Source organism: Pan troglodytes, chromosome 9 (genome assembly GCF_028858775.2).
Source record: "Pan troglodytes isolate AG18354 chromosome 9, NHGRI_mPanTro3-v2.0_pri, whole genome shotgun sequence".
NCBI lineage: Eukaryota > Metazoa > Chordata > Mammalia > Primates > Hominidae > Pan > Pan troglodytes.
This window is the reverse complement of record NC_072407.2, coordinates 130,176,069-130,199,052: the sequence shown is the minus strand read 5'-3', so window position 1 is coordinate 130,199,052 and position 22,984 is coordinate 130,176,069.

The following is a 22,984-nucleotide window of genomic DNA, read 5'->3' as shown; positions in this document are numbered from 1 at the left end:
AGCTATAGCTAACTAATACACTTTTATTTTCATTTTTCTCATCTTCTGTTCAAAAACTTATGTTCCAAGTATGAGAAACTACAAATCTGTTCATTGACTTTCTCTTGACTGTAGCTATGGAGGCTCATGGGAAGGTCCTTTTAGAGGAAACCCTATTGTTCTTTTTTCCCCACTAAAGTTATCTAAGAGAAGGAGAAGTATTATTAACGTGTAACTCTAGAAACATATTTAGAAATTCCATAAAATCACTCTTGATTATTTTATTTAAAACATGCAAGAAGTATTTTTGTTCACCCACTTGACTGTAAGCTCCTTAAAGCAAGGATGTGCTTTGCGTGTGACCTTCTTTCCACATTCCTACTCCTGTTATATCAATTTCAACACTATAAAATCAACTGCAATCTTCTCATAATAATGCTAAGTTATATAATTGAATAAACACAGCTGGACAAGTGACTGAGAATTGACGATTAGAAGGGATAAAGGAGTTAACTTCTGTTGAGCACCTGCTATGCTAGATACACAGCACATTTAAACACCAATCCTGAAAGGTATTATCTTTCTGATTTTACAGAGGAAAAAATTGAGCCTCAGAGAAATCAAGTATGTTTCATATTCAATGGCAGACTTATGTTTTTAATGCGAATTCATCCAGCTTCAATGCCAAAAAATGTGCATTTTGCTATAGGTATAAATACATTGGGGTTGGGATGATCTATGAGTCTCTGCCTTGATACTGCCTCTGAGATTAAACATCCTTATACATGTTGATGCTTCAATCGCTATTTTTGTCTGTTTTTTTTCCCAAACTTGTATAGCAATTATAACAAGAAGGCAATTACTTTTCACCCTGGGGAATAGATATTGGCAGTAATCAGGCAAATTAATTCTAAAGGTCAGATGAGAGTGTAAATGTGGGTCAGTACAAGCTGTAAAGCAAACATTTTGGCACTGGAAGGGGCAAATAAATTAGTGTTAGAGAATAGAGTCTAAAAAGAAATCTGAAAGTACGTGAGAAATTAATATGTGATAAATGTGTCTCAAAATCACTGGGAAATATATTAAATAATGTTGGAGATATTGGAAATAAACTTAGAAGAATATATCCTTAGGTTTTGACATTAAATGCTATAAATAAAGGAAATTCTGGTTGGTTTACAATTTAAATTAAAAAAATCTATAAACATAAAAAATACATAATACATTTTTAATCTTGGATAGAAGGCAAAGGGGAAGACAATCTTCCTGCATATATGATATTCTTATATCTATTTTCCTATTATTCATCTGTCTATCCATCTATCTACCTGCCTACACATGCACACATTAGCATTTGTATGTGTGTTGCATCTATATCCATATTCAAAATTGGATTATTGGTGGCTTATTTTTTGTGTGCATTTGTACCTTTTTTTAGATAAAGTTAAATCTATTCTTCATCTATTTGCTCTTAAAATTTTTATTGTTTAAAATATAATAGTTATACATATTTTGGGGGATAGATGGCATTTTGATACATGTGTAAATTGTGTGATGATCAAATCAGGGTAATTGGGAAACCCATCACACCAGACATTCATCTTTGTTGCAATATGGATAGACCTGGAGGTCATTATGTTAAGAGAAAAAAGCCAGGCACAGAAAGACACACACTGCATGTTCTCTTTCATGTGGAAGCTGACAAAAATGGATCTCATGGAGGTGCTGAGTAGAATGGCGATTACCAGAGGCTGGGCAGGCTATGGAGGGCGCATGAAGAGAAGTTGGTTAATAGGTGCAAAAATACAGTTAGTCAGAAGCAATATGTTCTAATGCTCTATAGTACAGTAGGGAGACAATAGTTAACAATAGTTTCTTGTATATAAATTATCTATAATATAATTGTATTTGAATTGAAATATTCTCAACATAAACCTATATTTTTAAATGAACAAAAGTCATCAACAATATTCAGTCTGTGAACAGGTACCATGTCTTTATGTGCAGCTATTAAAAGTGGCCAAATACAGAGCCTCCTTTTGGACTGAAGTGATATTTTCCACAAACTGAAAAAGAACAGATGGCCCCGGCTTTCCTGCAGCAATTGAGCCCATTTCTGGATACACCAAGGGTGTTCCTCTGCCTACCTTGTTCTGTGTTCTTCATCTACCAGCCCTGCAGACATAGCCAGAGTGGGATTCCCCAGGGCAGAACCTGACAATGTGCTTCTCATCAGTTAAAACTCGTGCAACGGCTTCTTTTCCGTCTCTCTCCTTCCCCATTCTCTACTCATGTTTTCTCTGACTTGGCACTTTCATGCATAAAACACTGTAATGGTAAGCTCAAGCTTAGTATACCAAATCTGTTTCTAAGAAGTGTTGAAGCTCAGTTGGGTGGGTTTATAAGCCCTTTCTGAAAATCCAAATCTTGGGGCTTAGAATGTATTCATTCTGTCTGAAGAGAGTTCATTTACCCCTTCTTCCCTTTTTCTCTGTCATTAGCCTTCCTTCCTCTAGCCCAGCCCCCCTGCCTATGTCCTGTTTCTCTTCACCACCTCTGCCCCCACTACTCTGCATACACAGAGATAGAAAAGGATGATTGTATTCATGTGGCCAGCATAGTCTGTTATTTCTACCGTGCGAAAGTCAGGAGTGAGCGATTAGAGTCCAGCACATCAGAGGATGCACAGAGAGAAGACGGTGACGGACTCATATTTCTGGGCCATGGAAGTGGGAGATGGAGAATAAGAGGCATAGCACAGCAGATAGGAGACAGTTTTGGTTTGGATTTAGGTCAGGATTTAGGCATTTCACACAAATGGGAAAGGGAAGACATTCTAACAAAAAGGATTCATTTCGATCAGGATGTGATCTTTTGGGTTGAGAATCAAAGGAGTCAAACTGTAGTGGCTGCCTGAAGGGATAAAGGGAGATGGAAATAAAAGCACTTTACTAATTCCTGCCACTGAAATGTGGTATTACTGTTTTTTCCCCATTGAGCTCCTGTTTATTTCCTCTCAGGTGAACCTCTTGTGCTACCTCTTATCCAATGATTGTCAGCTTCTTCAGGCTGGAAGTTTCATGTCAACCAGAAATCAATGGGGGTGGATGAAAGAAGAATTTGAAGCAGAGTTGTCTTAAGCTTTACTCAAGCCGGACAATGTCCGAATCACTATGATTTTTTTTTCAGAAGAGGAAATCTCAGTAATAAGTGGAAAAGGTACAGCAGTATTAAACAGGAAGGTTTCTTGTCATCTTTTCTAATGAGTTTCTTTGACCCCCGGCTATGCTCTTCCCTGCTAAAACCTGCTACTCTGAAGGAACATGAGCTGTTGCATTTACCTCCTTGTTGTCCCATGGCTTCAGGGCCTGCGGTGGATGGAGCTAACTTCATTTCTTTCTTCTCAATGCTACGGATGATTTCTATTGTGTACTTCTGGTGAAGTCTTATGCCCTGATGGATATCATGTATTTTCAGAAGTCTTCTGGGAACATAATTCCATATCCTACTGATGTTGCTGATACGAACAGAAGGCAGGGAGATACTGGGTAGAAGAGGGCAGTTCCCCAGCAAAGCCTCAAGCCTGGAAACCTACAGCCCTAAATGGGAACAGGCATTTCTGTTTCTGCACCCAAATGTTGCCTTTTGGCCTGCCACGCCCCCCTATCCTGTACCCATATAAACTCCAAACCCCAGGCTCCATGAGCAGAAGAGCAGAGGAACAGAAGAGTGGCAAGGCAAAGAAGGAGAGAAGAGAAGAAGCATCTGAATATCAAGAGGAGTTCAGCTGGGGGCAGTTGGAGAGAAGATCAGCTGCAGGCTGGCTGAACTCCAGGTGAAGATCATCTTCCCACTCCATTCCCTTTCATCCCGCTGAGAGCCACCTCCATCTGACAATAAAATTCCCCGCATTTACCATCCTTCAATTTGTCTGTGTGACCTGATTTTTCCTGGATGCCAGACAAGAACCCAGCTACCAAGAGGGCACTGAGCTGGTTAACATTTAAGCTGTCTGTGGACGTCAGAGCTAAAAGGAGCACTGCAACAAGCCCATCGAGATTTCAGGAGTTGCAGGTACTCTCCCCAGACGCTACTGTGGGGCTGGAGCCCAAAAGTGCTCATCCCGGCTCCTGCGCCTGCCTGTCTGAATGGTCCCCCTCCAGTAAGGGGTTTGAGCATGTGGTGGCCAAACAGATAAGCCACACCCCTCTAGAACTTCCTGTGAGGGGGGTCAGGGAACTCTCCCATCTCATTGCTTCTGGTTAAGATCTTCCATATGTAATTTGAATTCTACATTTTTGGAGTAAGCTCAGATCATGTTAATTTTGCTTTTGCTCTAGAATATCTTCTGTTTCCTATTTATGTGAGGAAACATTATAGCAGAATGTCCACATTCTAGACCTAAAGTATCTCCTAGCTGGTATGCCACAGTGGCTCATTTTCAAGGAGCTGAGTTACAGATAGGAAAAATATTGCCTGACTATTACACCTTTCTCGTAAAATCTAAGCATACCCTGCCTGGCCCTGTTTTTGTGGGAATGCAGCAGCTCATATGAATATCATTAGAAAAAGAATAAACTCTCTCTACATCCCTTTCACTCTCATGGCATTAAGCAAGATCAGGCCCTGATTATAAGGCACGGGGGCTTTTGTCCAAGGAGCAAATTAAGTAAGTGACCCTTTCAAGGAAAAAGAGGAATACAGTAGTACTTAATGATATCACAGTTTCTGAGAGCAGCCTGTGATCAAAAGTAAAGGCGGATTTTGAGGAAAAAATGATGCAATGAATGTGTGAATAAAAGTAGTCAGAAATTTGATCTAAGGTTTCAGATAGTAAATCAAAATAATTTATTTGAGTCTCTACATGATCTCTCTCTTTCTCTCTCTTCTGTTGGAATTAGATACTTGGATTTCATTCGTTATTTTATTTTCTTCTTTACTCTGTGGCCTTTCCCTGTAGCAGGAACACTCAAGCTATTCAATGGAGAAGAAGCCAAATAAATCAAATTCCTTAAGTCACAGCTTAGAGATACTTGCTGATTCCTGTAGACCTTGAATCTCCAGAAAGATCTGGGATACTTTAAATGTGAGAGTAAGAGAGATTTAGAACTTTGCAACCATAAAACTTATATTTGACTGAAGATATGGGCCAGTGGATACAACTTCCTGAGGAATATAAATATGTCAAATATGCAAAAGAATATTTGATCACCCATGACTGGAGGAAAGCTACTAAGTGACTCTGCCAGGCCATACTGTTGACTTATTTGTAAAAGGAGGAGGCTGAAAATATGAAAGACACCTTTAGAATTAAGTGAGAGCCAAGAAAATACAACAAGAGAGGAACGTATTCTCATCCACTGACTCCCATAGCACACAGACTTTGGAGTCAAAGAGTTGAGGGCTGTGTGACCTTCTCATAGTTGTTAACTGTTCTGAGCCTTCGCTAACATGATTGAGAATGAAAATCATCATAGACTGGTTTCAGTGTATTGTTGGTGCCCCAAAGCAACAGAATTGTGGGTGTACACAGGCTGCTAGATGTGCCCAAGTGTGAGCGTGCTGGAAGTTAGAAAGCTGATGAAACATTTTAATCTGAGATTTGTGCCTTGAATGAGCTCTGTGTTCCTCCTGGTAGCGTACTTTACCCTAGGAATCAAAATAGAGCTTTGAACCATTTTCTTTATAAACTGTCCTCCTAACCCCCATCCCCTGCAGTTCCTACACACACTGAGGCCAGCTTTGGCCCACTTTGCCTTTCCCAGGCTTCAGGAGCCCAAGAGACACTAAAACCTGGATTTGTTGGAGTCGTCTATCCTGCAATTTCCCCAAACACATACTGAATAAAGAACTCTAAAACTAGTTTTCATGGGCTATTTGTTCTGTCTTTCCCCAATCTCTTTATACTTAAATTATGACTGAAGTCAGCTCCAAAGTACTTAAGTGCCAGTGATTTTGCTATTCGTATGCTATGTTTCTATTGACTTTAAAACTAATCTGATCATTCAAAAAGCTGCCAAACCCAGCCCAGAGGAATAAAGAAATAAGAGGCAACCTTTAAATAGGGGAGAGTGGGCATCCATGGCTGCTGGTTAAGAGAGCACTTCCCCCAGGTGTGACTATATTAAAGCCATATTTCACTTTAATGGGGAAAGACTGGAGGGGAATTGGGAGAAGCTGACCCCTCCTGACGCATGGGATTCCATTTGGGCTAATAAAAGACCACTTAGCTATGAGGGCTCATTACAATTAAATTGTCTCTAAACAGTTGCTTGCTTGGTAAACTTCAAAAGTGGAACAGCTGGGGCATATGTAGGTTGGGGGGCTGAGGTCTGTCCCTGCCCTGGAGCCAGCAGTGGATTTCAGGGGCCCTTGTAAATCTAACTGCATAGGAGGTGCTGTTGAATGTCCTTGTAGTCTTTTTCTCTCAGCAGAGGACTCCAAGCCAAGTACCAAATCTGCCCCAAACCTAATATAAACTTTTTCCTTTCTCATGCTACCCTATTCTAGTTTGGTTTCAAGGTAATATTACACTTGTTAAATGATTTGAGGATAGTTCCCTCCTTTTCTATTTCCTGATACAATTTATAAAATAGAGACTATTTATTACTGGATAGTTAAATTGAACTTGCTATAAAACCTTAACACAGTGACTTTGCTTATAGACTTTTATTTTTAATGTAAAATTGGAAAAGTTTTGATATATGTGTATAGTTGTGAGGCCATGAGCATGATTAAGATAGTGAAAGCATCTGTAATCTCCCCAAATTTGCCCTCGTCCCTTTGTAATTTATCTTTCTGGCTTCTCAAATCTCTACCCTAACCTAGGCCCCAGAGGACCATTAATCTATTTTCTATCATAGTTTGCATTTCAATTATACATGCATTATAGACTTTATGTTATATTTTTATTTGTCTGTTTAAACAACCAATTATCTTTTAAAAATCTTTAAGTAATAAAAAATTGAATATATTTACCCACGTAATTAGGATTAAATAGTATTTTATTGCTTTGGTTTATCCATATATCCATATGCTATCATTTTTCATCTGCCTTAAGGACTTTTTGTAACATTTCTTGTAGTTGAGATATTTTTGTGATGCATTATTTTAACTTGTAATGATACATTACATTACAATGATACAATACATTGTATCATTTTTAAAGATTTTTTTCTAGACACAACATTCTAGGTTTAGAGTGTTTTATTTCAGTACGTAAAAGGATGTTGCTATACTGTCTCTGTGCTTGCATTGTTTCAGACAATAAATCTGCTGTCAACCTTATGTTTTATGTAATGTTCCTTTTGCTTCAGGCTCCTTTTAAGATTTCTCTTTATCACTAGTATTGATCAATTGGATTATGATAAGTCTTGGAGTAGTTTTCTAAATAATCCTTGCGCTTGACATTGATTATGCTTCTTAGATTTGTGGATTTGTAGTTTTTCTCAAAATTTGAAATGTTATGACTATTATTTTTAAAATATTTTTTTCTGTCACTGGCTTTTTCAGGAATTTAAGATACATGTGTCAGCTTACTTGAAACTGTTTCAGAGCTCACCGATGCTTTTTTCATTTTTGAAATTATTATTTTTTCTTTTATGTGAATCACTTGCATATTTATAATGTCTTCTGGTTTACTTATCTTGATATTTAATCTGTGTTAATCTCATTCAGTGTATTTTTTAATTGATACATAATATTTGTACATATTTGTTGTTCCCTTTTACCTGAGTCCTCACCAGCGTCTGTCATTTTTCAGTCTTTTTAATAGCCATTCTAACTGAGGTAGGGTGATATCTCCTTGTGGTTTTGATTTGCATTTCCCTGACGATTAGTGATGTTGAGCATTTTTTTCATATACCTGTTGGCCATTCGTATGTCTTCTTTTGGAAAATGTCTATTCAGGACCTTTGCCTACTGTTTAATGGGATTATTTATTTTATTTGTTTATTTATTACTGTTGACTTATTTTAGTCCCTTGTCAGATGAATAATTTGCAAATATTTTCTCCTACTCAATACATTGTCTATTCACTTGCTGATTATTTTCTTTGCTGTGCAGAAGCTTCTTAGTTTAAAATAGTCTCATCTGTCAATTTTTTTAATTACCTATGCTTCTGAGGTCTTAGCCACATAATATTTGCTTAGATAAATGTCCTGACGTGTTTCCTCTATGTTTTCTTCTAGTTTTATAATTTCAGATCTTACATTTATCTTTAATCCACTTTGAGTCAATTGTTGTATATGGTGAGAGATAGCAGTCCAGTTTCATTCTTCTGCATATGAATATCCAATTTTCCTGGCACCATTTACTGAAGACGGTTTTTTCCCCCAATGTATGTTCTTGGTGAGTTTGTCAAAAATTGGTTGTCTGTAACAAATATGTGGATTTATTTATGGGTTCTCTATTGTGTTCCATTGGTCTCTGTGTCTGTTTCTGTATCAGTATCATGTTGATACAAACTATGCAAAGTTACTACAGTTTTATGATAAATTTTGAAGTCAGATAGTGTGATATCTCCAGTTTTGTTATTTTTGCTTAGGATTGCTTTGGGCATTGAAAATCTTTTTTGGTTTGATGCAAATTTTAGGATTTTTTTCTGGTTCATGAGAAATGACATTGGTATTTTGATAGGGATTACATTAAATCCATAGATTGCTTTGGTTAGTTTGGTTATTTTAACAATATTAATTCTTCTGATCCATAAGCATGGAATGTCTTTCCATTTGTGTGTGTCCTATCCATTTTTTTGAATTAGTATTTTGTAGTTTTCCTTGCAGAGATCTTTCACCCCTTTGATTAAATTTATTACTATGTTTGTTTGTTGTTTTTTGGCAGCTACTGTAAACGGCACAGCGTTCCTGGTTTCTTTCTCAGATAGTTCATTATTGGTATAATGGAAATGCTACTGATTTTTGTATATTGATTTTGTATCCTATAACTTTAATGAATTTGTTTATCAGGTCTAAGTGTGTTTTGGTGGAGTCTTTAGTTTTTTTCTAGATCATCCTGAGACTTGAGATACTTGTGAACAGTTTGATCCTTTTATTTCTTGCTTTGGAGATTTGTTGGGTAGGAAAAGAACAGCATTTAGTCTAGGCCTAGTTATGTTCCACTACTGAGATAAGACTTTCTGAGACTTTTACCTAATGCCCTATAAATTATAAGGTTTTTCTCTCTGTCTGGTTGGAACAATCCAGGTGGTGTTCCCGTACAGTGAGAATGTGAGCTACTATTTCTTCTAATCATTTTGGATGCTCTTTCTCCTGTGTCATATAATTTCCTCATACACATATACTGAAGAGTGCTCTGTTGAATAATCAAGGATAATTTTCTGCGTGTCTCTAGTTTTCTCTCTGTGTGGCTCCCTCCTCTCTGGTATTCTGTCCTGGGAAGTCCAGCCATACTGATAATCCCCGATTTTCAGTTCTGTCTTCTCAACTCAGGAGTTTTTCAGTCTTCATCTGGATTGCCTCTTCCTGAATTAAATCCTGGACAGACTCTCGAAAGAGTAAGTTGGGAAGGCCTTAGGCCTCAGCTCATTGCTTTCCTAGATCCCTCTGACAGATCATAATCTTTTGTTACCTGATATTCAATTGTTCCTGGTATTTTGTCTGTTTTATTTTTGTTTGTTTGCTTCAGGTGGCTAGGCAAAAATGACTTCTGTTACTTTTTCTTGGTGGAAAGTAGAATCTACATTAATTCATTTTCTCTAACGGCTAACGAGTATATTTTGTTTTGTCTGTTAAATTTTTTCTTGAGTACTTTTAAAATAATCTTTTAGTAAAAGTTTCATTACATTTAAGTTGTCAAATTTATTACATGCCAATGTTCCTTATATTGTCTTTTAATTTTTAAAAGCCTATGTCATCTGCAATTACATCAAATTTTTACTCTTAGATTAATTACTTGAAAGTTCCGTTTTGCATTGACCAACCTGTCAACATTTTATGTATTTCATTTTCCTACTAATTTTTTCTGTTGCTTTTGATGGTTTGTTTTGTTTAATGTTTCATTAATGTATTCTTTCATGTTTATTATTTTCTTCTTTCTATTTTTCTTGGAATTACTCAGATTTTCTAAATTGCAGAAGTAAAATTTTAAGAAATACTTTTTACTTCCTAAAATAGACACTTAAGACTATATGTTTCATTTTAAGAACTTTAGCACTGCTTTTATTACAATTCATTGTGGAACATGTTATCAATTCTCATATGATTTCTATACTGACTCATGAATTACTTTAAAATATTTTAAAATAACCCAAATACAAAGAGTGAAGGTGAGAATACAGTTGTCTACCTTTATTGGGTTTGGTAGCTTTATTGTCTTATGATCTGAAAAAAATCTAAGCTTAAAGTTAAACATATTTTGTTGCATAGTTTTCTTAAATCTTATCAATTGTTTGGTTAATTTAATCTGTCAATTACCAATATAATTTTTTTCATTGTCTTCTTAACCTTCCTTGTTTCTGATGAGAAGTTAACAGTTATTTGAATCATCATTTTCTCTCTGTATGCAATGTGTTGTATTTCTCTGACTGCTTTCAAAATATTGGTTTGTAGCAATTTTTCTGTGATATGTTGAGGTATGATCATCTTCATGTTTAGCCTCTTTGGGTGGCTGAATTTCTTGATTCTTTAAATTTCTGAATTGCTTCAAATTTGTAAACTTCAGTTGTTAATTCTTTGAAAATTTTTTTTTGCCATTCTGTATCCTCATTGTCTGATATTTCAAATAATCATATTTTAAAACATTTAATATTGTCCTACAGGTCTCCAATACTTCCGCCACTATTCTTTTTCTCTGGGTTCTTCAGATTGGATACTTTATATTGATTCATCTTGATGTTCTTATGTTATTTTCATTACTTAGTTCAAACCACCTCATAATTTTTTAGAATTTTTGGTATTGTATTTTTTATTTTTATAAATTTAAGGGGTACAAATGTAATTTTGTTCCATAGGTTTATTGCAAAGTGATGAATTCAGAACTTTTAATGTATCTATCACCCAACTAACATACATTGTACCCATTAATTAATTTCTTGTCATCCACCCTCCTCCAACCCCTCCAACTTTCCTAGTGTCCGTTATCTATTATTCCACATTCTGTCCGTGTGTACACATTAGTTAGCTCCCACTTATAAATGAAAACATGCAGTATTTGTCTTTCTGTTTCTAGTTGTTTTACTTAAGATAATGGCCTCTTGTCCCATCCATATTGCCACAAAAGACATAGTTTCATTCTTTTTTATGGCTAAATAGTAGTCCATTGTGTATATGTACCACATTTTCTTTACCCAATTATCCACTGATGGACACTTAGGTTGATTCCATATCTTGGCTATTGTGAATGGTGTGGTAAGAAACATGCTAGTGGTGGTATCTTTTAGATATAAGTAATTCTTTCCCTTTGGGTAGATACCCAGTAGTGGGATTGCTGGATTGAAGGGTAGTCCTATTTTTAGATGTTTGAGAAATTTCCATAGTGTTTTCCATAGAGGTTGAAATAATTTACATATCCACCAATAGTGTATACATGCTCCCTTTTCTCTGCATCTTTGCCAACATCTGTTATTTTTTGTCTCTTTAATAATAATCATTCTGAGTCAGGATGATATCTCATTGTGGTTTTGATTAGCATTTTGCTGATGATTAGCAATGTTGAACATTTTTCATGTATCTGTTAGACATCTATATGTCTTCTTTTTAAAAATGTCTATTCATGCCCTTTGCCCACTTTTTAATAAAATTGTTTCTGGTTTTTGTTTGTTTGTTTTTGAGTTGTTTGAATTCCTTGTAAATTCTGGATATTAGTCCCCAGTCAGATGCATAGTTTACAAATATTTTATTTTGTTGTGTAGGTTGCCTATTCACCTTGTTAATTATTACTTTTGCTATGCAGAAGCTTTCTAGTTAATTAAGTCCTATTTGTGTATTTTAGTTTTTGTTGCCTGTGTGTTTGAAGTCCTAGTCATGAATTCTTTGCCTAGACCAACCTTGTTCAACCTGTAGCCCATGAGCCACATGCAGCCCAGGTCGGCTTTGAATGTGACCCAACACAAATTCTTAAACGTTCTTAAAACATTATTATTTATTAGTGACTTTTATGAGCTCATCAGCTGTTGTTAGTGTTATTACATTTTACCTGTGGCCCAAGACAATTCTTCTTCTCCAGTGTGACCCAGGAAAGCCAAAAGATTGTACAGCCCTGGCTTACACCAATGTCCAAAGTATTTTTTTTCTAGGTTTTCTTTTAGTATTATTGTAGTTTCAGTTCTTACATTTAAGTCTTTTATCCATCTTGAGTTGATTATTGTATATAGTGAGAGATAGGGGTCCAGTTTCATTCTTCTGTATATGGATATCCAATTTTCCAATTTTCCCAGAATTATTTATTGAGAAGGGTATCCTCTCCCTACTGTATGTTCTTGTCAACTTTGTCAAAGATCAGTTGGCTATAGAGATATGGCTTAATTTCTGGTTTCTCTGTTTGGTTTCATTGATTTATATGTCCAATTTTACACCAGTGCCATACATCGCCCTGTATTATAATTTGAAGTCAGGTAATGTGATACCTTCAGCTTTGTTCTTTTGCTTAGGATTTCATTGGGTATTTGGGCTCTTTTTTGGTTTCATGTGAATTTTAGGATTGTTTTTTCTAGTTCTGTAAAAAAATAACGTTGGTATTTTGATAAGGATTGCATTGAATCTATAGATTGCTTTGAGCAGTCTGGTCATTTGAATAATTTATGAACATGGAGTGCTTTCTATTTTTTGTGCCATGTACAATTTCTTTCATCACTCTTTTGTAGTTTTGCTTGTAAAGGTCTTTCACTCCCTTAATTAAATATATTCCTAGGTATTTTATTTTATTTTGTTTTGTTTTTGTAGCTATTGTAAATGATATTGCCTCTTGATTTGCTTCTCAGCTTGATCATTTTTGGTGTGCAGAAACGCTACTGAGTTTTGTCAGTTTATTTTGTATCCTGTGAATTCGATACATTCACTTATCAAATCTAAGAGGTGTGTGTCTGTGTGTGTGTGTGTGTGTGTGTGTGTGTGGAGTCTTTCCAGGGAAGGGCAAGTACAAAAGCTCTGAGGTGGGAACACAGATGGAAGACCAGAGGAACAGCGAGGAGTCAAGAGCAGCTGAAGTGGATGCAAAGGGAAAAGTAGGACAAGAGGCACTGAGTAAGTTTCAGGGCCATTCCTCTGGGGAGGCAGGAAGCATGAGGGATTTGAACAGTAACAGTTTAATATATACAAATAGGGGATTAACAGGAGACTGGAGTGACAAGGGATTGACTAGTACAGGGAAAAGAGAGGCTAAAGAACACAGAAATAGCAGCTCCAGGGAGAAGCTACTGCCTATAGGACTGAGGCAGTGTACCTGTATTCATTTTCATGTTGCTGATAAAGACATACCCAAGACTGGGCAATTTACAAAAGAAAGAAGTTTAATGGACTTACAGCTCCAAGTGGCTGGGGAGGCCTCACAATCATGGCAGAAGGTGAAAGGCACATCACACATGGCAGCAGACAAGAGAAGAGAGCTGGTATGGGCAGACTCCTCTTTAAAAAAACCACTGGATCTTGTGAAACTTATTCACTCTCATGAGAACAGCATGGTAAAGACCTGACCCCATGATTCAGTTAATTTCCACTGGGTACCTTCCACAAGTGGGAATTATGGGAGCTACAATTCAAGATGAGATTTGGGTGGGGACACAGCCAAACAATATCAATACCCAAGGGAGGAACAAACCTGGAGAGGGGCCTTCCTCGTAGGGCTGAGAGCTAGACCTCGTGGATTTGCAGGATTTCTAGTGTTTCTAGATGCTCCTCTGTCTAATACATTTCTATGGTCAATGTAAAAATGCAGTCCTCTACAGCAGGATTTAAATAGCAGGCCCTGACCTGATTTGCCTGCATTCCAAATTGCAGATTCATAGTTTACTCCTTTCATTTCTTAAGCGTCTTGCACAAGATAGTTAAATTCTCTGTACTTCTGTTACCTTATCTATAAATAGGGATAATAATATTAAATCACACAGAATAACTTTTGTGATAATTTATAAATTAATCTCTACAAAGTACTCAGAAGGATGCCTGGTGCCTAATCAGCGTTCATTCAGTGTTACTCTTATGAACATTATTGGACAGATTTCACATAATTTCTATGCCTCACAAAAATGAACAGATTTTTATGGTCATGATGATTAATTAGTTACGATAAATCTTTTGAGAAAAAATACCCTCCCCATTATGTTTCGATGCAGGGACAAGTTCAAGTTAACGCAGAGTTGATTGAAAACAGTCACTCCCTCCTCCAACCAATTAGTGGGAGTGAGTACAAGAGAGTCTTTTAGGATACCCACATGTGAGTATTCCCCTAAATTTTTTATGGGATGGGCTGCTGGTTTCCAAATGTACCCACTGGGTTAAAAAGAGGGGGAATGGAGTGAGATGTTATGGCTTGGTATCATTGGAGAAAAACTGGGGAATAATATCTATTTTAGAAAGAGGATGACTGCACATTCATGAACCCTGGGTGCAGCCCCTTAGAAGGAGTAAACATTCAACCCAAGTGCATTAGCCCTTCTCCATGCACTCCCAATCAGTGCTGCAAAAATAAACAGTTTATACATTCGACGTAACCCTAGAAGACCCCCTCACCAATTATTTTATAAGTATTCCTTGGAAGATAAACACATTTCTCTAGCTTTTCTGTCCCCAGCAGGCATTTCTCTGCTATCAGCTATGGAAGTGGGATGGTAGCCCGCTTACCCCAGCACCCCAAGGCCCAGAGCTATTTTGGGAAATAGGGTATCTATATATTTACCACCCACTGGTGAAGTGTTTTATCATCTTAAATTTCCATCTCTATAAAGCTCTCCTACCTCTCCAGCTGACTGAGGTTTTCCGTCCTGGAGTATTTGAGCATGTCTGGTTGTCCATGCAGGGCACTGAGGTGGGGCCTAATGAAGCAGTGTTAGAGGTAATACTGGAACTTCTCTTCTGTTCTGTTCCATGGAAGTGATAAAATATCTACCCTCTGTTGAATACATACTATGAGCCAGAGACTGGTGTCATTTGATTTAATTCATATTACTGTCATGCCTGGTGGGTATTATTAGCCCCTCTTTAAAAAGAGGCAACTGAGTCCAAGATTACAGAGCAGGTCAACGCATGGCATGTCTCTGAAACTCCACCTACCTAATTCCAATGCTGTACTCTTTCTACTGTGACATGTTGATTTCCTATGAGGACAGGTAGCATGCATTTCATAATTCTCATGTGCTGGGAATGGTTCACAGAGATTAATGAGACCAATTGCCAATCACTGCAAGGAGCCAAACAGGTGGCATGGAACAAACAGGGAAGATAAAGTTCATTTTATTAGGCAAATGACTCGAGGTCACATAGTTAGTAAAAGATAGATATGAGGTTTGAACTCAGGTCTCTTTTCCAAAACACACTTGTCATATTGCTGCTTTGCTCTTTGAGTCAACAATCTTTTAACCCTCTCTGATCTCATTTTCTTCAAACTTACCATGATCAATAGCGGTAGGTCTGAGCACATTACTTTTCCCCCTATGAGCCTGCCTCATTGGGCAAATTTAATATGGTCTTGTTTCCCAGTATTTTTTCCTTTCATTATATGGGAGGGTTTTTTTTTTTTAACTTTTCTTCTTCTTAATTAAAAAAAAAAAGATTATATGGAAGGTTTTCCTTTGAAGAACTTATTAAGCAACTACTATTTCTTCAAGGACATTTTGTCCTTTGTTATGAGATTCTTTTAAAGTATATGGAGTTTCAAAGTTCTATAGACTTTATGGTGAAGAACTAGATTTATTTTATTAAGTCTTGGGTAAATATGAGCTCTGGGATAAGATGCCAGAAGCTAAAACAGGCCCTGGGACTGAAAAAAATATTTTGTTTTTCCTCTGTACACCTTTGTACCCTTTACCCTCTGGAACATCTGTAGGTTAAAGTGAGCAGGGTCTAGGAAGGGGATTGAGATTATCAATAAGTGAAATTATATCAGAAATTATATCTGAGTTAGTTGGGAAACTGAGTGAATGAAAATAAAGTGACATTTATTTATAGAAACCTGACCTATGAGCTTGTTATTTGAGAGAAAGAGGCTTTCTAGAATCCAACCCAAGTTCCAACCAAAAGCTGAATTAAGGTTGTGGAGAGTCTCCTTAATAAAATATTTAGGCTTCAAATTTAATGCCAACCTAAAATTAGATTAAAACCTTTAGAGACGACACTACATAAAATTCTTTTTGTAGCAGCTTTACAGGTAGGGTTTGTTGTGGAAGCAGTAAATCTATCGGGTGCTACTTTAAGTACCCAAATCCCTCTTCTCTCAAAACCTACTAACTTTGGGTGAGAATCAAGCCAATTACATCCTCAGATTGATGTAAAATCAAATAAAAAATAGAGAAAGTTGATAATAATATTGGTTCTTGATGTCAACTCAGTGGTAACTATACTTCTCAGTAAATAGGAATCCTTTCTTGAACTCTCTTGTAAAAGAGTCTGGGGCTGGAAAGAAAGCTCCTCATCTCCTTCCTCTATGAGGGGCACCTACTACTTTACCACTTATTTCACCTTCTTCACCCCATTTTAGTGCTTGTTTCCCTCACTAGATCATAACTCTAGCATTGCCCAGATGGAGCACATAACTGTTAATGTTGATCAAACTCTAACCATATGCTAGAGTTTTCTAAAGAATTTTTCGGGGATTAACTTATTAAAATCTCTTACGACCCCTTTTGGGCAGCTAATGTCATTATATCTATTTCACACATGAGGAAATCACGACCCAGCTAGGTGAAGTAACTTGCCAAGGTCACACAATAATTAAGTGGATTTGAACAAGATTTGAACTTGAAAAACCGGGTGCCAGAGCCCAAATTCTAAACTACCAAGCTACAGTGCCTTAAATTGCTGTTGAATGAATGTCACTAGTATATATGAATCTATTATATATTGATTGTTCTATACATTCTAGAATATAATTTTACATTAATTTTATATGCATCATTTCAACATGTTTGTATATATTTACATTTCTCATATAATAGTTACATACTATATATAGTTTATTATACATTACGGTTATTATTATATATTGTCTCAGTATTTGTTGAATAAATGTGTGTATATATATATACATATATAACCTGTAAGACATATGAATGTATAATTATTCCACAAATAGTTGTCAGGGTGGGATATTACATATTGTTATATATAAGGTACATAATAAATGAATGTTGCATTATTGATATGGAATATATGAATATTAAATTAACATGAATACTTCTTGAGTTAATAATTCTCTTCTCCTTGTACCTGTGACTTGGATGTTCCTCAAAGGATTCAGGGGCATGCAACATTCAGGCTGTTTTTGGAGAAGGGATGAAATAGAAGCATTATATTCTCCATTATGACAAATAAACAACCTTTGGTTCCCCATTTCCTGGAAGAACAAATTCTTTTTATTATGGTAACTTCCTATCACTAGGGCTTTTTTTTTTTTTTTTTTTTTTATGACAACACAGCTTGTTTTTCCAGGATCTTCTGGACTCTGAAGCTTTTTAAATTAATTCTTCCCCCAACTTAGCAGTGACCTGTAAGATATAGGTAATGGCTTCCTCATTATGGTCAAATAGACTTCTCTGAAGAAGAAGAAGGATATTTGGCTGAGGATGTACCATCACGTCTCTGTAGAGGATCATCTGTGTGCTCTGCTTGAAGGCTGAGCATACCACTAGTCTTCTCTGCTAGAAGACAACCACTGTCTATTTTTCATCTTTTATTTTGACAATAAACTGAGAGATAAATAATGAAAACAAAATCCCCTACATTATTTTTCCAATGGGAAACAAAAAAATCTACTGTTGTGATCAGACAATAAGCTGAAGCCAAAGACAGGAGTCTGAGAACATCTACTCTGTTAATTCAGATTGTGGATGGAATTCAGGCAACATTCCCACATTGGAAATTGGGCAAGAGATGACCATCGGAACTAAGAATTAAGGAATTAAGAGTCCGTAATTATAGATTGCCTCATCCAGGAACCAGTGTAGACACAGAGATCATCCATGAAATAGCTCCAGCTTGCATATGGAAGGATATATGTATATATATGTATTTCTTTGTTGGTCCAATGAAGTTGTTTGCATTCATGCTGTTGCTTTAAGACCCTAGCCTTTAGTGAGATCCTCCATTTTCCCAGAACAGTTCAAATGAACATGGAATTGAAAACAGATGTGGGCTCCAGCATGTTATTGCACAAGGGCAAATGGGGCATAGGGAGGGAAAGGAGGGGGAGGTGGCAGGGACTGCATGAAGGGACCTTCAGCAGCCCCAGGACTCTCATCACTCGAGGGGGTCTGAACTCCGAATTCCACCAGCCTGCACTCTGAAAATGAACTCTTAACAGAAAACAGATGGGAATGGACCTGGAGTTGGGGGAGGGGAAATGGAGGGAGGCCTGAGGAGGGGAGTGTGGTGAGGAAGGCTACAGAACAAGCAGAGTCGAGCAGTGTAGAGGGTGGGCTTGTTGACATTCTTGGTGTTAAGGACTCAAAAGTGCTCGAGGAGGTGATGCGCATTGGGGGCCACATATGCCTGGGACACCTACAGTCTCCTGCAGATAAAATGCCTGTTGTTTTCGCTCTGCTGAGAAGCATCAATGACATTCAGAAGTTCCAAGAGCAGTGAGAATCTGGCCAGATTTTTTTCTTCGTTTTGCCTGGGAAACATCTCATCCAAACAGACCATTTGCTTTTGCAAATGCCAGTAGTCCTGATAAATCAAACTCACTGGAGTCAGCACAATCCTCATGTTACTTTCCATAAGGGCTCTGTCTGAGCCGAGGCATGCCAAGGTCCTCGGCAGTGGGGGAGGAGGGAGCGGGGCTGGAGCATCGTCTAGACAATAATACCTCCTAGGGCTTCCCATCCTGGGAGCAAGAACTAATTCACTTCTGTCTCTTTGGACCGGCTTATCAGAGATTTGACAGTTCCCAGACTTGAATGAACCTTTCCACTTTTTTTTTTTAAACAGCTTGAACCCCCCTGCTCAGTAAGTGAGAAGAAAAGGCAGATTGCTATAGGACTGTGGTTAACCTAAGGAGAATGTCATTTTGGGGTCCTGCTATGTTAGAGTTTGAGAGTGCTGCTTGTGGGTGGTGGTGGTATTTGGCCCTTGATGTACTTGTTTGGCAAGACAGCTTAAATGTTCTTGGACAGATGGATACTATATAATGACAAAGCAGTGGTTCTCAATGGGAGAGTGGGATTGGAGAGGAGGATTTTGCCCCCCCAAGTTTGGCAATGTCCAAAGACATTTTTGGTTGTCACAACTGGGGAGAGAGTACTACTATCTTTTCATGGATATAGGTCAGGCTTGCTGCCAAATATTTTATAATCTACAAGATAACACCCCACAAAAATGAACTAATTATCTGGCCAGAAATGTAAATCATGCTAATGTAGAGAAACTGTACTATAACATAATTTTTAAACCTTGTGATAATTTGAGGACAAGGATGGTACAGATATATAAAATTCAAGGATTATTCTTGAATACCATTTTAAGGACATAATTTTAGATCCTACCCCACTAAAAAAAAATTCTTTATCATGATGATCATACAATAACAATAATAGCTATTAATTATATTGTGCTATATGCCAGGCACTATTTCAAGCACTTTACACATTAGTAAACTTGTTTTCACAACAAATTTATAAGATAGGATAGGTAAGATCATTTTCCTAATTTACAGAAGAAGAAACTGAGATACAGAGAGGTTTAGAAATATACCTGAGCTCCCACAATTAGTAAAGGCACAGGGCTGACTTTATGGGTGTTTAGCCTGTCCAATCACACAGGGCCCCATTCTCAGAAGGGTTGCATGTTTGGTCTAATGCTCCGCTGTTACTGTCCTGGAAGTCATAATAATTCTATCTTTGAATTTGTGTTTTATAATTGAAGCTCAATGTGACAAGAATGTGCGTGTGAGCAGAGGAAGTATGGGCAATGTGGATGTCCGCTGTTTTTTATTGCTCCATCCACATGTAGTGTTGATGATGTTCCTTGAACACAGAACTCCAGTGGACCCCCAATGCATGCGAGTGCAGAGAGACTCAAAGCAAGCACAAAGTAAGCATGTCGTATCTATGACTAAGCATGGGTACTGCAGCCCTATGGGGCTTCGCTTTCTATTCAAACCAGAACTTGCACTGGACACAGAAGGCAGTGGCATGTCTCTAAGAGACATGAATGCCCAGGCACTTTATCACATCCCTGCTTACTCATGTTACTTCCCTGTAGTAGCCAACTACTTATGCTTGTAATGATGACATAGAAGGAAAGGGAAAGATGGGGCGAGCCATAATTCCTTTTTCTTTTCGTCCTTCCTTACTTATCAGTAAGCCAAAGATAGAGAGTGTTGGTAGAATGTGCACATATCGAGAAGTACAGTTGAGTTAGTTAAGTGCAGTTTCCACTGTTCTGGAAAGAAACAAAACACATATGAATATCTGAATTGTGGAAGACAAATTGTGTAATTTAAGTAATTCTGCACACAAGTTGAATGGTCTTAGATTTGCATTTAAACTGGTATGCACAATGTAAAGATGAATGGTAACATTTGTGCTAATAATTTACAATTTTAATTTTTTTCTCATAATGACACTTTACCCCTGATTTTTGGACAAGAGACCCTGCATTTTCATTTGGAATTGGGCCCTATAAATTATATAGCTGGATCTGAGGAAGGCAGCCATGATTAGAATTTTGGCAGTGCAGACCTAGCATCAATGTGCTTATCCACAAGAATATCCATTTCCATTCTAGGATCCAATGTGATAAAAATGAGCTAGACTTTAAGAGAAATTTCTCCATCTGTGACCAGACACCTTCCAGGGTACAACCATCACCCTTCTCTTGGAGGGGTGAGAGTGGGGTCAGTTTTCTCCCAATTGGAATTGTTGGTTTTTATGTGTGATGAGTCTGCTGCAAGGACGACCTCCTGAGCAGCATGCTAAAAACTGTCGAAAGAAGCAGCTGAACTCTTATGTGCTACCCTCCAATTTGTATGTTTTAGTATCACACTTTCTATTGGTCTAGAACTCTAGTTGGTCATAGTAGTACATTTAATTTATACATCCATGTGATCGATGTGCCGGGCATTTTACATATCTTATCTCAATTTAATCTTCTATACATTCTTAAAAGTTGACCTCTGAGTCAATGAAGAGCAGAGGTCTCATAGAAGGCAATTGTGCAGCCATTATTGGAACCCACACTTGAATGATTTTCATAGCTCATTTAGTCCTGACAAGCCCTGCCTCATCTCCCCTCTGCTGTAAAGCTGTCCATGCTTGGCTATTTTCCATCAGGTTTTTAGTTGAACATCTTTTGCAAGTTGAAATATTATTTAGAACATTTCCTTTGATTTTAAACATACCCAGTAAAATTTGACGTCTTTAGAAAGTTGAATTTTTAAAAGCCTTCTTAATTTATAGCATCTTGATTTAAAATCAAACCTTGTGAAACAACTTAAAGAGCCCATCAGTTTTACTCAGTAACGTTTGCTGAAATAAGCATAAACAAAATGTTTTCCTCTAAAGTACATGAGGGTTAAAAGTTTGTGGTAAAAGAATTCTCAAATGGAACATTGCTTGGGACCATTTTGATTGTGTTGGTGATGCTACTGGTCTTATCCTGGATGAGAGCTGGTATAAAATTGTTTAACTTTTGCTTTGAACTCTTTTAAAACTCCAAGCATAGGTTTAAAAGAGAAATAGCTAAAGAAAGACAACTCTAAGCAAATTTGATCTTCATCCACATTTGTACACGTCAGCATTGCTAAGATGATCACATGCGTCTTCAGGAATGATGTTTACAGCCTTTGATCTAGCATGTAAACGAATGGATACATTGGCACACAGCCTCCTTAGGGTCCATGATATGAATGTGTGTTTTACCTACAGACTCAGCTACTCAGAGGTCTGGTTCAGGATACTCACCTCAAAACACAAGACACTAGAGCAATGGGAGGGAGGAGAATGGTAAAGATTGGTGGCACATTATACCCTTCAAAGGATACATTTCCATCAACTCTTCAGGAAAAATACCTGGAAACATATGGCCTTTTAGTGTATGATGATTCCTTAGGTGTAGGAGTCTATGTGCACATCTTGTGTGCATGAGATCTCTTTGTTTTAGTTTTGCTCCTTTTATTTGTTTATTTTTAGCCAGCTTGTGCAAATGACAATAGCAGAGAAGTTATCATAGTCTAAGGAGTCATATGCAGCTGGGTTTCATTCTCAGAACCTCTACTTACTATACTTACTACCTTTTTTCTTCTTTTTTAACTTGAGTACAGTTACCTTACCTCTCCAAAACTCACTTTCATCTATAAATGTAAATAAAAATAATCTGTCTACTCCACAGGCATGTTAAAAGACTACGTGACAACAGTGTCAATTGACTGGCACATGGTAAGTGCTCAATAAATCAATTCATGGTACTTATTATACTGAGGCCTTTCCATGCTGATAACAAGAAAAATGGCATTTTCAGTTAATTTTTTCTTAAATGTAATGAAATATAATAAAATGTAACGAACTATAATAAAATGTAACTTAATGTGCTGAAATCTGCCCAATCTCTTCTGATACCCATGCATTACAGTACTGAAACACAATTGCCAAGCTACTACAACTGTTTTTGCAGCACTGTATTTTATTTTAAAATGATAAACATGCTTGGCCAGCCAAAACACATAATTGTGAATTACTGGATTTATTTTTTCAGTGTAGGATTTCAGTTTATTGGGAAACTAGAAGTTGTCACATTAAAAGTAAATTGTACACAAACAAATATGCAGTAATGTAGTTCTGTGATTTCTTTCTTTTTTTTTTTTGTGAGAGAGGAAGAGGAGAGGGTCTTGCTCTGTTGCACGT